We start from the raw sequence: 17,753 nt of genomic DNA, 5'->3' as shown, positions 1-17,753 counted from the left end.
CGGTGTTCAAGATGTTCGGTCTCATTTCTTGAATAGACCAAGATGTCATCAATGAACACGACTACGAATCGATCCAAATATGGTCTGAAGATCCGATTCATTAAATCCATAAATACCGTAGGGGCATTAGTAAGCCCAAACGGCATCACTAGGAACTCGTAGTGACCATATCTTGTTCTGAAGGCAGTCTTGGGTACGTCCGAATCTCGAATTCGCAATTGATAATAGCCCGATCTCAAATCTATTTTCAAGAACACTGAGGCTCCCTTCAGTTGATCGAACAAGTCATCGATACGCGGTAACGGATATTTGTTCTTTATCGTCGCTTTATTAAGCTGACGATAGTCGATGCACAGCCTCATGGTTCCATCCTTCTTTTTCACAAACAACACTGGCGCACCCCAAGGTGAAAAACTCGGGCGAGCAAAACCTCTATCCACCAATTCTTGCAACTGAGCTTTCAACTCCTTTAATTCCGTTGGTGCCATACGATACGGAGCTATCGAAATTGGAGTGGTACCAGGTACCAATTCAATGCCAAACTCTATTTCCGAACAGTGGTAAACCCGCAATTCTTCGTGGAAAACATCCGGTATTCACAAACCACAGCACAGATTCGAGTTTCTTTTCGACTCCTTGTCATCGAGCACATACGCAAGGTACGCTTCACCTTTTCTTACATATTTCGGGCCAACATTGCGATATTACAATGGCAACCCTTTAAGTCCGTAGACTCAACCCGAATTATCTCGTTATTCGCGCACCTCAAATCGATAGTCTTGCTTTTGCAATTTACAACCGCATCGTGCATGGTCAACCAATCCAAACCAAGAATAACGTCAATTCATCGAAGGCAAAAGCATCAAGTCCGCTGGAAAAGAAGAACCTCGGAATACTAGGGGACTTTTCTTGCACACTTTGTTGACAAGCACGTAATGACCCAAGGGGTTTGACACCGAATTACAAACTCAAGAGACTCAATAGGCAAAGTCTTCTTTGGATGCTAAGGTTTCACATATATAAGAATGAGTAGAACCGGGGTCAATCAAAGCAATCACATTAGTATCGAAAAGAGTGAAAGTACCGGTAATAACATCCGGTGAGGCAAGATCCTCGCGTTCAAGATATGGCATAAGTCCTAGCAGAGCATGAGCCTCGGGTCTTGTTGTAGCATCTCTCGACCCTCTCGACCGCCACTAGCATTGCCCGCATTCTGGATGGCCTACCTCGGCAAAGGGTAGCACCCGGGTTTCCACTTTGACTTACATTTTGTTCAAGCAACCTCGGCAGTCCTTGATAAAGTGGTCGGTGATCCACACTTATAGTAGGGCGATCACGAACCTCTGACTCCACGAATGCCATTTGCCACAATGCGCATACTCCGCTCTCTCTGAGATCATTTCCACCACTAGCGATCAAGTGACTCGTGTGGTCACAGGGGTCGACCGCGATCTCGTCTAGAAAAGCCCGGCGCGCCTCTAGACCGGCTCACATCATCTCGAAATGTCTTCGATGCCTGTTGAAGAGACTTTATCGAGGACCTTTTTCGAAATTCTCCAGTTCCCACATCGACTTTTTGTTTCTCCTTTCTAAGCTCTTCACTTTACAAGCTCGCTCAACAAGTACTACGAACTCTCGATTTCGAGAATGCCAACGAACATCCTTATATCATCATTCAGCCCATCCTCGGCGTTTACACATAATAGCTTCGGACGAAATGCATTCTCGCTGCATGGCTAAGCCTCACAAATTTTCGTTCGTAGTCGATGAATCGACATAGAGCCTTGCTTAAGATCAAGAAATTCCTTTCGCTTTTGGTCGATGAATCTCGATGATATACTCTTTTGAACTCGGTTTGAAAGAACTCCCAAGTCACTTGCTCTCTAGGCACCACAAGTCGAGTACTCCACCAATAGTAGGCGGAATCGCGTAGCAAGGAGATGGTACACTTTAAGCACTCATCGGTGTACAAGATAGCTCATCGAGCACCGGATAGTGTTGTCCAACCAAAATTCAGCTTGCTCGGCATCGTCATCATCCGTAGCTTTAAACTCGGTGGCCCCATGTTTTCGAATCTCGTCGATTGGGGCTTACTTGACCTTATTTGGTCGATTCTCGGAGGTATTGTAGGTCTTGGGGTTGCATTAGTCGGGAATGGAGGTTGTGGAACAGTAGTGTTAGTTCGAATGTATTGGTTGAACCAATCATTCATCACACTATAAAAGGCTTGCCTAGCATTATCATTCGGATTGTTGGCCATAGGTTGAGAGTCCGCCGGCATTGTCCCTTGCGCGGAGCAGCACCACACTCTCCACATCATCAGCTATTGCTCGGTTGGGATCGGGATCCATTGCTATAAACAAACACAAAGTCAAATTGTCAGAAATCACCACACTATCAATTCATCATTTAATGGCATGTATAACTAGACCCCAAACATATCACGGTAGTCCTAGAATCGACTAAACCGTAGCTCTGATACCAATAAAATTGTAACACCCCGAACCCGAGACCATCGCCGGTGTCGAACACGAGGGGTTAACGAGCCAAGTCCTCTTAAAGTACCGACCAATTTGGCATTTCCAGACAGGCTGGAAAACTGCGTCACTATCGCCTTAAAAATCATATCTCGAGTTTCAAAACTCAGAAACTGATTCCGTAAATTTTCCCTGACTTTAGACTCATATATCCTTCCATGGATTTATTTCTAGAATTTTTGGTCTGGCCAATTGGTACAGTTTATTAGTTAAAGTCACCCATGTTACAGAGGTCGACTACACTGACCTTCGCGCGTTACAACTTTGATATCTCCCTGTACAGGGATTTAATACTGGTACCATTTGTTTCTAATGAAACTAGACTCAAAAAGGAATCTGCACATATATGGAATGACTCCTAATTCAATTTGGATAATTCATAGTAAATTTTCAAAGTCGCGACAGGGGACCCAGAAACCGTTCTGGCCCTGTCTCATGAGAACTTCAATATCTCTCGGTATACTGTTCATATGATCATTTCGTTACTTTCATATGGAAGTAGATTCATCAAGGTTTGATTAAATAATTCTTTCACTATTTAATACCATCCCTACAAATTTTGGTGATTTTTCACATTCACGTCACTGCAGCTGGCAGCATCTGTTTTTAAGGTAGGTCTTACCTATTTTGTAGTCTCCATGAACCAACTAGTCTTGCCACACATAGGTTCACCTATGATCATTTTTAGCCATTCCAATGGCTGATCATGTGACCAACACTCCCATTTCCAATCCATAATCACATCATGAAACCATATATATACAAATCACAAATGGTCTAAGTTTGTACTTCACTTTTACGAGCCATTTTCGCATGGCCGTACACATGTACATCACAACATATTTGAACCAACAAGGGGTAGTCCTATACATGCCATTTCAAAGTTCAACCAAAATTATACCAAAATGGGGGCTTTGATAGTGTGGATGACTTCGACTTCAATGATCCCGTATCCGATCGCTAACGAGCAAAATCTATAAAACAGAGAGCCAAAGCAACGGAGTAAGCATTTTTATGCTTAGTAAGTCTCAAGCAATGAAATCGGCTTTAACTAAAGCATTACATTCACATAGCCAAATGAATCATTTCATTAATACACATTCACATAATCATACTTACTTCACACTTCATCATTATATACTTTCACAAGATATCAACCAATTCAATAGCTGAAAATTCGTTAGTCGATTGAACGAATGTTACTCAAACATATCGACTTTTTCAATGCACATGTAAACATACCTTATCCTTTGGGCTTTTCGAGCGCACTAATTAAATTTATTACAGCAACCAACGCCACCTTCAGCCCAAGCTTCTTGAATACAACCGGATATAACCACATGCACGAATGCCTTGGTCTTAGCCCGGATACAACGACTTGCACAAATGCCTTGGTATTAGCCCGGATTTAACAACTTGCACGAATGCCTTCGGTCTTAGCCGGATGTAGTCACTAGCACAATTGCCTTCGGGTCTTAACCCGGATATAATTACTAGCATAAATGTCTTTGGGACTTAGCCCGGATATCATTCAATTGCTCATGCACACATACATCAATAATCATTACACATCCATGTTTCATTTTCACACTAAGGCTCAAACATATCACTAGCATAATCGCCTTCGGGACTTAGCCCGGGTATCATTCAAATACTCATACACACATATATCAATAATCATTACACATCCATATTTCATTTCACATAATTCGAGTAGGGTCATTTCTTGAAGACTTACTTCGGATGTTGTCGAACGGCTTCAACGGCTATTCGGTCACTTTTTCCTTCCCTTTATCCAATCGTGGCCCTCTAAGCTCTTGAGCTTTATGTTAACAAATAAATCGTTTTAGTCGTTTGAATATCAAAGGGGAATCCAAGGTACTTAGCCCTTATAAGGCCACACACACTTACATTCACATACTTGAGCTCAAAAATTTTAACATAGCATCAAGCACTCATATGGCCGATTATACTTAGTCATACTTGCACCAATCAACAATAAATTTCAAGGTTTTTCACACCATATATGTACTAGGCCGAATGTACATGCAAGTTTCTCAAACATTCTTCAACAATTTCTTCTTTAAACAAACATATTTATCACTTATTTCATAACCAAATCATCATGTGCAAACATATATACACATATAGGTGCAAGGCCAAATTCAAGGTGTTCATAACCCTTCAAAACATAAATTTTAACTATCATGCAAGAAGCATAAACCATGCTCATGTGCCTACCATGGCCGAATACATCACACATCACACCCTTTCAATTTTTGGTCATGGTTAAACAAAGGACTCAATGCCCCACTCAAGAATACTAAAAAGAAATTTCAAGAGTAGTCAATCCATCATTACATGCATCATCAACAAGCTTCACTTTTAGCATGCAATGGCTTTAATACAATATCAACTTTGGCCAAATACCATTTCCATGGCATAACAAGGATTTGAACCATGGCTAACATGAACATCAAGTTAGCAACTAAAACATGCATGAATCTCATGACACAACCTCATACATACCTTAATCTTGATGCAAGTTTAGCCAAATCTCCTTCTAGATCTCTTCTAAACAAAGAAAATGAAGCAAAAATCTCTTCTTCCTCTTAGAATTTTCGCCAAAGGAAGGAGGGAAAAGATGAACAAATTTTTTGTTTTTCTTTCTTAGTTACACGGCAATGGGGGAAAGGATGAGCAATTTTTTGATTTTTTGTTTCTCATCCAACATCATTAATTTTTTATCATTTAATACATCATGCATTAACAAAACATGTTTCAACATGTTTTCTTTGCCCATAAACCATGTCATGGCCGGCCACTAAGCTTCCTTTGGGGAAATTTGACATGCAAATCCTTTATTTTGCATGCATGATCAATTAGTCATCACACATCTCCCCATCATACTTTCAAAGTTTACTACTAGGTCCTTTCTAGTGAAATTTACCTTTATAACTCTAAATCGAAACATCAAAAATGTCACACATGAGCACACACATATTATAGGCATCAAAATAAATTTTAAATTATTTTTATGCCTCGGTTTTGTGGTCCCGAGACCACATTCCGACTAGGGTCAATTTTGGGCTGTCACAGCTTAGGCCCAATGGGCTCGAGTTGATTTGGGCTTTGGATGGGTTTTCTGTATACACTGAGTTTTCCCAAACTCACCCCTTCCTCTTCCATCCTTGCAGGTGAGCCCTAGTTGGTGGACTTGGAGCTGGGCGGGATTCAGAGTGGCCATGAAGATTGATTGCCGATTTTAAATAAGTTTAGCATTTAATTTGGATTATTTTTATTATGCTCAAAGTTGTAATAAGGCTGCTCTTTTTAATTACTTTTATTTTGGGGATTATTAAACTGGTTAGCACTAGGGTTCATTTTATAAAAACTACTTGTTTTAAAAGATCACGATGACGCGCAAAGTAAATGTTTTTTTCAAGAAAATAAATATTTTCAGCAAACGTTTTTCAACCTTAATCATTTTCTTAAAATGAGACATAACCAAACGGTTTTTTTTCCAAAACATACGAGATGTTAGAGTGTGGCAATGGCGGTGTGCATGTCTAGGATTGGATCCGAAGGGAGCTTGGTACTTAAGCAGTCCGACGGACTCACCTCCTCTCCTTCCTGGTTTCCTACCTGGTGCACAGCTTCCATTCACTTTAACCTACTTTTAAAAGTGTCTTTTACAACACCAATTAAGTTTTCCAACTAAGTAATACGGAATGTTTTGAACGCTTCGATGTGGCGCATCAGATCCGGTCATAACGTCTAGGTTGGGTTTGGGGTGTTACATGGGTGGTGTGGCTTTTCCTAGGGAGTGATCCAAGGAAGACTTGTTAGTATTTCGTAGGTGTTCATTATTTATTTACGTATTTGGGAATAAGGCAATATGGTAGACCTTTTTATAGCCATGTTAGCTCTGAACATTTTGCTGGTTAATGCTTTTGTTTATGAGGTTTATGAGTTATTAATATGCTTAGATTCATAAACATTGATGATGGCATGATGCCTCTTGCTTGGACACATTTCTGACATTTTGAACTAGTAAATTTAGCTGCTTGGATGATTTTTGTCGAAGTATTTGATGCATGATGTTTAGAAACTAAAATGGAATGGACTAAATACTTTTGTATGCCGTATTTTTATGGCTGAAGTAGAGGTATCGATAATTAGGTTTTAAAAATGACACCTTTGTCTTCTGAAACGTGTAGGAAAGTTAGAATAGAGATTTGGTATTGATACCTTTGCTCAAATGTCGATGCTTGGGGTAAATATATTGATAATCTATGACAGGTATCGATAATTTTCAACACTATGATTTTTGAGCAAGAAATAGAATGCAAGTTTGGTACCGATTGTCTGGGTCGTATCAATACCACTCAAAGAAAATATTTATACCTTAAGGTCAATAACGATACTTACGTGTTTTAATTTGAAAATTTTCTAAGTGGTCCAAATGCTTGAATTTTTAACACGGTTAATTACATTGATATATGTCAGCATGATTTAATGATTATTAATGTATGCATGACTCAAAACCAGTGCAAATGCGAAGAATAATGTGTCGGCTTTAATAAAGTGAACAGTATAATGTACAAGTAGTGAGATAGTGGTGTGGCATCCTGATATTTGGGCTCGGCGACTGGGCCAAGTATAGAGTGTTACATGAACCCTATCATTCTTAGACCTATATCCACCCACCAACTTGCGAAGGAAAGTACTACTTCTACTAACCTTCCTCTCAGCTTCATCATGATAAAATATTTTTTTTTAAAAAATAAAAATAGATAAGGGCCATTTTGTATCTTGGATCAATTATTGTCGCCACATCCATTAGACCATTAACACCAATCCAGTACTTGTTGTATTTTTCTAGCATTACTTGTGCCATTTTCTTTATATAATCATAAGGAGATGAAAGCTAATTAGATATAGCAAGTTTAAGAGTACATATTTTTGGAAAATAAATATTAGCAGTGGGAAATCTTAAATTAGAGAAGTCAAGAGTGGTAATACTAAACACATCCAATTTTTCACATATTTTCTCTACCTTTTTTACAATCTTCAATGCTTGGTGGATTCTTATAAAGGTTATCTCGACCACTCAAAACAATAAACACTTCCCTATAGTTCATAGCAACTATAAGCATTTCAAAAGTAGAATTCCACCGAGTCTTGCAAGTGCCAATTTTTTTTTCTTTTTTTGTAGTTAAGAACTAATTGCCTAGCTACTTATTCAAACTTTTAGATCCTTTTATTAGAAGCATTCCAAAATAAAACACTATCCCTAATTCTTTGGACGCCATTAGCTACAATAACACTTATCCCATCCTAAATAATTAGATTTAATATATGAGCACAACAACGCATATGAAGAAACTGATCGTGCAAAATAAGGGAACCATAAGGAAACTCTCCATGCAAAATATTTATCATTGCATCATTAGTCGTACAACTGTCAACAGTGATAGCAAACAATCTAAGATTAAGATTCTAAGATTGGATGCATTCTTTCAAAGTGTCAGCAAGTACCTCAGCAGTGTGAAGGCTGGGACATAAAAAAAACCTATCATATGCAATAAATAAAAGGTTACTAAACCAGCTAAAAAAGATCTATCCCTAACAGATTTAAAAAGAATGTAATACCTTATGATTCGACTTTGTAATCTCCAAGCATTATCAATAAAATGTGCAATGACAACCATATAGTGTTTTCTTTGGTTATTTGCACTCCACATATTAGTAGTTAGGGCAATTCGACTCTTTGCTTTTCTCAACAATGTATTGATATTTTTAGAAACATATCTTTGCATGATGTCTTTCTTAGTTGTATTTCGACTTGGTACTTTGAAGCCTAGTTGAAGTGTCTTAGAATACTTTCTAAAACCATAGTGCTCAACCATGCTAATGGGGTACTCATGCAAAATAATCATTTCTGCCAAGATTCTTCTCCCATCCTCTTGGTGGAACTCATGTTATCAAGGTCAATGTGTCACGTTTGTCAATAGGATTAGCCTTTACACCAAGCAGTCTAGTTTGTTGTATATCTTGATATATTCTTTTTGGACAATTTTTTAAATGATCTTTTAAGTGGGTTGTAACAGTCCGGTTTTGACCCTAGTTGGAATAGTGGTTTCGAGACCACATATCCGAGTTTGAAAAATATTTTAATATTATTTTATGTGTCTATGATATGAGAATTTGCATCTGTGAAATTTCTGTGATTTAATTTGTCTGTTTCTGTGCCTAATTATGAAAAAGAATTAAATCGCGAAAAGTGTAAAACTTGAGTGCTAGATGATAAAACACCTATTCGGCTTGGCTTTTAAAATAAAGGTCCTTGCATGTCAATTGTACCATTTGTTTAAATGGTGGACAATTATGGGCATTAGTGGATGGAAATTTATGTTTTATTAACAAGGGTAAAATGGTAAAATGGTTAATAATGTTAATTAAAAAAATGAAAACAAAACAAAGATGGCCTTATTCTCATGCATGTTAACCGAAAATCAGCAAATGAAAGAAAGGTTTGAAGCTTTTGTATATTCAGAACTTTGATTGATAAATTAAGGTATGAATTTTCGCCCATTTTTGATAATTTCTACGTTTCTGTGATCGTTGATTTGTGTTCTTCAAAGCCCATGTTCGAATTTCTATTTCTGTTAAAGATTTCAGGAAATGCCATTATTGATATCATGAGTTTTGTAATGTTTTTGGATGAATTATGAAGGCTTGTTAGATGGGTTATATGTTTTATTCTTGAATTTTTAATGAAATGAGCTAATTGGGCTAATTTGTGAATTAAACATGTTGTATGGGCTTATATGGAAGCCATGTATATTTGGCCAAGTTACAGTCTTGTTGAATTTGTTATATTTGTGAATTTGTGAAAAATAGACTATACTGTCAAAATTTGAATTTATAGGGGCTAAATTGTAAAGTGCCCTAAATATGTATTCATGGACTATTTTGAAAGAAATATATGATTGAATGGGTGAATTTGAATTGTATTAGATCAAAAACAAAGAAAATCAGACTTAGATCGAGGGAAGTCCAAAGTAGTAGAATAGTCGACTCATTTCGTCTGAAATCCATACGAGGTAAGTCAAACTACACTTATGTGTTAAGTTGATTAAATTTTGAGTTTATAAATTGTTATCTACATTGGATGGCCTTGAAAGCCTGATAAAAGAATGTTGGTATTAATCTGAATTATCGTGTAAGACCGTGTCTGGGACACAGGCATCGATTTGAAATTTACATGTAAGACCATGTCTGGGACATCGGCATCGTATCTGATTTCGTATAAGATGTAACACCCCAAACCCGAGACCATCGCCGGTGTCGGACCCGAGGGTTAACAAACCAAGTTCACATGTTTTTGCCCACCAATTTGACATTTCCAGTCAGGCTGGAAAACTGCGTCACTGTCGCCTTAAAAATCATATCTCGAGTTTCAAAACTCAGAAACTGGTTTCGTAAATTTTCCCTGAATTTAGACTCATATATACATCCATGGATTTATTTCTAGGATTTTGGTCGGGCCAATTGGTACAGTTTATTAGTTAAAGTTACCCAAGTTACAGGGATCGACTGCTCTGACCTTCGTGCGGTATAACTTGAATATCTCTCTGCACAGGGCTTTAATGCTGGTGTCGTTTGTATCTAATGAAACTAGACTCAAAATGGAATCTGTACATATAATGTATATCTCCTAATTCTTTTTGGATAATTTATAGTGAATTTTAAAGTTGCGACAGGGAACCCAGAAACCATTCTGGCCCTGTCTCACAATAGCTTTAATATCTCTTAACCTGTAACTCCTATGACCGTTTCGTTTCTTCCATATGAAAATAGACTCATCAAGGTTCATTTACATAGCTTATTCACTATTTGATTCCATTCCTATGAATTATGGTGATTTTTCACATTCACGCCACTGCAGCTGGCAGCATCTGTTTTAAGGTAGGACTTACCTATTTGGTAGTCTCCATGATTCAACTAATCTTGCCATACATAGGTTCATATATGATCATTTTAACCATGCCAATGGCTGATCATATGACCAACATTCCCATTTCCAAACCATAGCCACCTCATGACCCCAAATATATATACATACAACCCACAATAAGTCTAAGTTCATGCTCCCTTTTGAGCCATTTTCGCATGGCCATACAAACTTACATTACAACGTATTTAACAAACAAGAGGTAGTCCTATACATGCCATCTCAAGTTCAACCAAAATTTATACCAAAATGGAGGCTTGATAGTGTGGATGACTTCGACTTCAACGATCCCAAATCCGATTGCCTCGAGCGAAATCTAGAAAACTAAGAGCCAAAGCAACGGGTAAGCATTTTTATGCTTAGTAAGTCTCAAGGAATATAATGAACTATAATTTACAGCAATACATTCACATAGCCAAATGCATCATTTCATTAATACACATTCTTACTTCATACTTCATCATTGTATAAGTTCGCAAAGCATCAATCAATTCAATAACTGAAATTCATTAGTCGATTGAGCGAATGTTGCTCAAACACGCCGACTTTCCAATGCACATATAACGTACCTTATCCTTTGGGCTGTCCGAGTGTACTAATTAAATTCATTTCAGCAACCAACACTCACCTCCAGCCCAAGATTCTTCGAATATAACCGGATATAATCACGCACAAATGCCTTCGGTCTTAGCCCGGATAGAATAACTCGCACGAATGCCTTCGCCTTAGCCCGGATATAACCACTAGCACAATTGCCTTCGGTCTTAACCCGGATATAATTTCCAGCATAATTGTCTTGGGCTTAGCCCGATATCATTCAATTTCTCATGCACACATACATCAATAATCATTGGACATACATATTTCATTTTCAGTTACTAAGGCTCAAACACAATTAATATCATTAGCATATTCGCTTTGGGACTTAGCCCGGTGGAATTCAAATACTCATACACACATAATCAATAATCATACACATCCATATTTCATCTCACATAATTCAAGTAAGGTCACTTCTTGAGGACTTACCTCGGATGTTGTCGAACGGCTTTTTTTCGGCTATTCGATCACCTTTTCCTTCCCCTTGTCCAATTGTGGCCCTCTTAGCTCTTGAGCTAATTCAAACAAATTCAATTTATTAAAACCTCATTGTGCTTGCTTATGGCCGAATATGACAAGGATTTTAAATGGTCATATGGCCACTCTTTAGCTTGAATACACAATGGTCATGCACAATTTATACTACATCAAGCAATTCAATACAATTTATTTGAGCATCAAGGAAATGCTAAGGCCTTCAATAGGCTACCCAAGGCCGAATATTCATGTACATGTTGAGGTCAATTTTGCACTTAATACCTCACAAAAACAGCATGCAATCTACTAATTTATGCTTTGCACATTGTGGCCCAAAACTTATAATATAGCATCAAGCACTTATATGTGTGCTAGGCAATTGTGCTTGCAATTTCACAAGCATTCTTCCACATTTTCTTCTTTAAATCAATATATTCATCACTTAGTTCATAACCAAACATAATGTGCAATCATATATATGCATATATGAGCATGGCGAATTTTCAAGGTGTCCATAGCCATCCAAAACACAAACTTTTAACTAACATGCAAGAAGCATGAATCATGCTCAAGAATGCATCATGGCCAAGTATGACAATCATGCTCCTTTTCAACTTTAATCATGATAAAACAAAGAGAAAACTCAAAATCTTACTCATGAGTAGAAAATCCATCATTGCATGCATCATCATCAAGCTTCACACTTAGCATGCAATGGCTTTATCACTATAACAACTTTGGCCAAATACCATTTCCATGGCATACCAAAGATTTGAGCCATGGCTAACATGCACATCAAGTTAGCAACCAAAACATGCATGAAACTCCCAACACAACCTCATACATACCTTAATCTTGATGCAAACTTAGCCAAATCTCCTTCTAGATCTCTTCCAAACCAAGCATGAAGCAAAAAAAATCCTCCTTCTTCCTTAGTTTTGGCTCAAAGAAAGGATGAACAAAATTTTTTTCTTTCCTTCTCTACAACTCACGGCAATGGGGTATGCCACTCTCTCACACACATTTTTTTTTCATTCTTTTCTTACCCATGCTTATTTGTTTACTATTTCTCCCTAATGCCCAACAAAACATGTTTCATGACATGTTTGACCCATATTTCTTTGTCATGGCGGCCATTACTTGTAGAAAGGGGAATTTGACATGCAAGTCCATTATTTTGCATGCATGCTTTAATTAGTCATCACCTATTTCCTATCGTACTTTCAAAGTTCACTACTAAGTCCTTTCTTATAATTTAGCACCTAATTAATAAAAATCGAGACACGAAATATTTACGCGTACCAATTCCACATACAATAAGTACGGAATATAACACTTAATTATTCTTGTGACTCAGTTTAGTGGTCCCAAACCACTCTCCGACTAGGGTCACATTCGGGTGTCACAACTCTCCCCACTCAAGAGATTTTCGTCCCTAAAAGCTTACCGGTAAATAGGTTCGGATATCGCTCTCTCATTGAGTTCTCGGTCTCCCAAGTAGCTTCTTCTATCCCGTGCTTGAGCCATAACACTTTCACTAGCGGAACCCGCTTGTTTCGCAACTCTTTCACTTCTCGTGATAGGATACGAATTGGTTCTTCCTCATAACTCATATTAGCTTGAATTTCAATTTCTGATGGACTAATCACGTGCGATGGATCGGATCTATAACGTCGAAGCATCGAAACGTGGAAGACATCGTGAACCTTTTGAGTTCGGGGCAAAATCAAACGATATGCCACCGGACCGACTCGCTCGATATCTCATATGGCCCAATGAACCTCGGGCTCAACTTGCCCTTACTACCGAACTCGAGTATTTTTTCCAAGGCGATACCTTGAGGAACACTTTATCACCCACGATACTCGATATCCTTACGCTTCATATCCGCGCGACTTACTTCTCGACGATCGAAGGCTATCTTCAAACTTTCACGGATTACTTTCACTTTCGCTCGGCATCCCTAATCAAATCCACCCGAAAATCTTGCTTTCACCAAGCTCGGTCCAAAACAATGGTGTACGGCATTTACGCCTCGTACAAAGCCTCGTAGGGTGCCATCTTAATACTCGATTGAAAGTTTGTTGTTGTGTTAATTCAATCAACGGCAAATACCGCTTCCCATGAACCACTAAACTCGAGGACGCAACATCTTAACATATCCTCAAGTATCCGAATTACCCGCCGGATTGACCATCGGTTTGGGGGTGGAAGGCGGTCTTGAAATGCAACTTGGTACCCAAAGCTTCTTGCAACTTTTTCCAAAACCGCGAGGTAAATCTCGGATCTCTATCCGACACGATAGAAATAGGCACCCGTGTAATTTCACAACTGAGAAACGTACAATTCGCTAATTTGTCCATTGAAAAATCCGACGTCACGGGGACAAAGTGGGCCGACTTAGTCAATCGATCTACCACGACCCAAACCGCATCCTTCTTACTTGTCGACAATGGCGGTCCGGATACAAAGTCCATTGTGACTCGATCCCATTTCCACTCGGGTATCGTGATTGGTCAAGTAATCTCAAGGCACCGATGTTCCGCTTTCACTTGTTGACATATTAAACATCTTGAAACAAAGTCGAGATGTCTCGCTTCATACCATGCCACCAAAATCGACGTTTCAAATCATTGTACATCTTCGTACTCCCCGGGTGGATTGCCATTCGGCTACAATGGGCTTCATTCAGAATTATCGAAATGAGTTCCGAATTCTTTGGGACACACAGACGACTTTTGAACCTCAAACAATCGTCATCGTCGATTTGAAACTCCGAGTCCTTGTTCGAACACACGCAGCCGCTTTGCAACCAACTCGTCATCGACTTTCTCGAGCTTCTCGAATTTGGTGTGTCAATAATGGTTTGGCTTTCATTTCAGCCACTAACACACCGTCGGATCGGATAGACAAGTGCACATTCATCGCTCGTAAAGTGAATAACGATTTACGACTCAAGGCATCCGCAACTACATTCGCCTTTCCCGGTGATAGTCAATGATCACTCATAATCCTTTAACAGCTCGAGCCAACGTCTTTGTCGCAGATTTAAGTCTCGTTGGGTCATCAAATACTTGAGACTTTTGTGATCCGAGTATACATGGCACCTTTCACCAAATAAGTAATGTCGCCAAATCTTTAAGGCGAATACGATGGCGGCCAATTCGAGATCATGAGTCGGATAATTTTTCTCATGTGGCTTTAATTGCCTCGACGCATAGGCCACAACTCGACCTTCTTGCATTAATACGCAACCTAACCCAAGTAGAGAGGCGTCGCTATAGATGACAAACTCCTTGCGGACTCGGGTTGCACTAGAATTGGGGCTTCATCAAATAAGTTTTCGAGTTGATCGAAGCTTTTTGGCATTTCTCCGTCCATTCGAACTTAACATCCTTTTGGAGTAGCCGTCATCGGCGTGGCTATCGTTGAGAAGCCTTTACAAATCGTCGGTAGTAACCAAGCCCCAAAAAGCTTGAACCTCGGTAATATTTCTGAGGCTTCCAATTTAGTATGGCTGAAATTTTATTCGGTCGACTCGAATACCCGATCTGAATACCACATGACCCAAGAAGCTTACCTCTCTTAACCGAACTCACACTTGCTTGAACTTAGCATATAATTGCTTGTCTCGTAAAATTTGCAGACTAACCGCAGTGTTCAAGATGTTCGGTCTCATTTCTTGAATAGACCAAGATGTCATCAATGAACACGACTACGAATCGATCCAAATATGGTCTAAAGATTCGATTCATTAAATCCATAAATACCGCGAGGGCATTAGTGAGCCCAAACGGCATCACCAGAACTCATAGTGACCATATCTCGCTCAAGGCGCCTTGGGCACGCCTCAATCTCGGATTCGCAATTGATAGTAGCCCGATCTCAAATCTATTTTCGAGAACACCGAGGCTCCTTCAGCTTGATCGAACAAGTCATCAATACGTGGCAACGGATATTTGTTCTTTATCGTCGCTTTGTTAAGTCGACGATAGTCGATGCATAGTCGCATGGTTCCATCCTTCTTCTTCACGAACAACACCGCGCACCCCAAGGCGAAAAACTCGGGCGAGCAAAACCTCTATCCACCAATTCTTGCAACCGAAGTTTTCAACTCCTTCAATTCCGTTGGTGCCATACGATACGGAGCTATCGAAATTGGGGTGGTACCGGTACCAATTCGATGCCAAATTCTATTTCTCGACAGTGGTAAACCCGCAATTCTTCTGGAAAACATCCGGTATTCACAAACCACGGGCACATATTCGGGTTTCTTCTCGATTCCTTGTCATCGAGTGCGTGACGCAAGGTACGCCGCACCCTTTTCTTACATATTTCGGGCCAACATCGCGATATTACGGTGGCAACCCTTTAAGTCCGTGGACTCAACCCGAATTATTTCATTATTCGCGCACCTCAAATCGATAGTCTTGCTCTTGCAATTTACAACCGCATCGCATGGTCAACCAATCCAAACCAAGAATAACATCGAACTCATCGAATGGCAAAAGCATTAAGTCCGCCGGAAAACAAGAACCTCGGAACACTAGGGGACTTTTCTTGCACACTTTGTTAACAAGCACGTAATGACCCAAGGGGTTTGACACCGAATTACAAACTCGAGAGACTCAATGGGCAAAGTCTTCTTTGGATGCTAAGGTTTCACATATATAAGAATGGGTAGAACCAGGGTCAATCAAAGCAATTACATTTGTATTGAAAAGAGTGAAAGTACCGGTAATAACATCCGGAGAGGCATCCTCCTCGTGCGCGTATGGCATAAGTCCTAGCAGAGCACGAGCCTCGGATCGATGGTAGCATCTCTAGATCCTCTCGACCGCCACCGACATTGCCCATATTTCTAGGTGGCCTACCTCGGCGATGGTAGCACCCGGGTTTGCACTCGACTTGCATTCTGCTCATGCATCCTCGGGCAATCCTTCATAAAATGGTCGGCCGATCCACACTTATAGCGGGAGCTATCACGAAACCAACAGCTCCCGAATGCCATTTGCCACAATGTGGACACTCCGTCCTCTCTGGCGATCATTTCCGCCACCGGCAATCGAGGTGACTCGTGTGGTCACAGGGGGTCGATCGCGTCCTCGTCTAGAAAATCCCGAAACGCCTCTAGACCGGCTCGCATCATCTCGAAATCTCTTCGATGCTTGTTGAAGAGACTTTCCCGAGGACCTCTTCCGGAATTCTCCAATCCCCACATCAGCTTTTTGTTTCTCCTTTCTAAGCTCTTCGGCTTTACAAGCTCGCTCAACAAGTACTACGAACTCTCGTATCTCGAGAATGCCAACAAACATCCTTATATCATCATTCAGCCCATCCTCGAAGCGTTTGCACATAATAGCTTCGGACGAAATGCATTCTCGCAGTCTGGCTAAGCCTCACAAACTTTCGTTCAGTAGTCAGAACGGACATAGAACCTTGCTTAAGATCCAGAACTCCTCCGCTTTTGGTCGATGAATCTCGATCGATATACTTTTTTCTAACTCGGTTAGAAAGAATTCCCAAGTCACTTGCTCTCTAGGCACCACGTAGTCGAGTACTCCACCAATAGTAGGCGGACTCGCGTAGCAAGGAGATGGTACACTTTAAGCACTCATCGGTGTACTGAGATAGCTCATCAAGCACCCGGATAGTGTTATCTAACCATAATTCAGCTCGCTTCGGCATCATCATCATCCGTAGCCTTAAATTCAGTGGCCCCATGTTTTCGAATCCTATCGATTGGGGCTTACCCGACCTTATTGGGTCACCACACCGGAGGTATTGTAGGTGCGGGGTTGCATTCGCCGGGAATGGAGGTGGTGGAACAACCGTGTTGGTTCGAATGTATTGATTAAACCATTCGCTCATCACACTATAAAAGGCTTGCTTAGCCTCGTCATTAGGATTGCTGGCCATAGGTTGAGAGTCCGCCGGCCGCTGTCCCTTGCGCGGAGCAGCGCCACACTCTCCACATCATCAGCTATCGCTTTCGGTTGGGATCGGGATCCATTGCTATAAACAAACATGAAGTCAAATTGTCGAATTCATCACACTATCGATTCATCATTTAATGGCATGTATAGCTAGACCCCAAACACATCACGGTAGTCCTAGAA

The sequence above is a fragment of the Gossypium arboreum genome, chromosome 13, assembly GCF_025698485.1.
Source record: "Gossypium arboreum isolate Shixiya-1 chromosome 13, ASM2569848v2, whole genome shotgun sequence".
NCBI classification, from domain to species: Eukaryota; Viridiplantae; Streptophyta; class Magnoliopsida; order Malvales; family Malvaceae; genus Gossypium; species Gossypium arboreum.
This window is presented reverse-complemented; position numbering follows the sequence as displayed.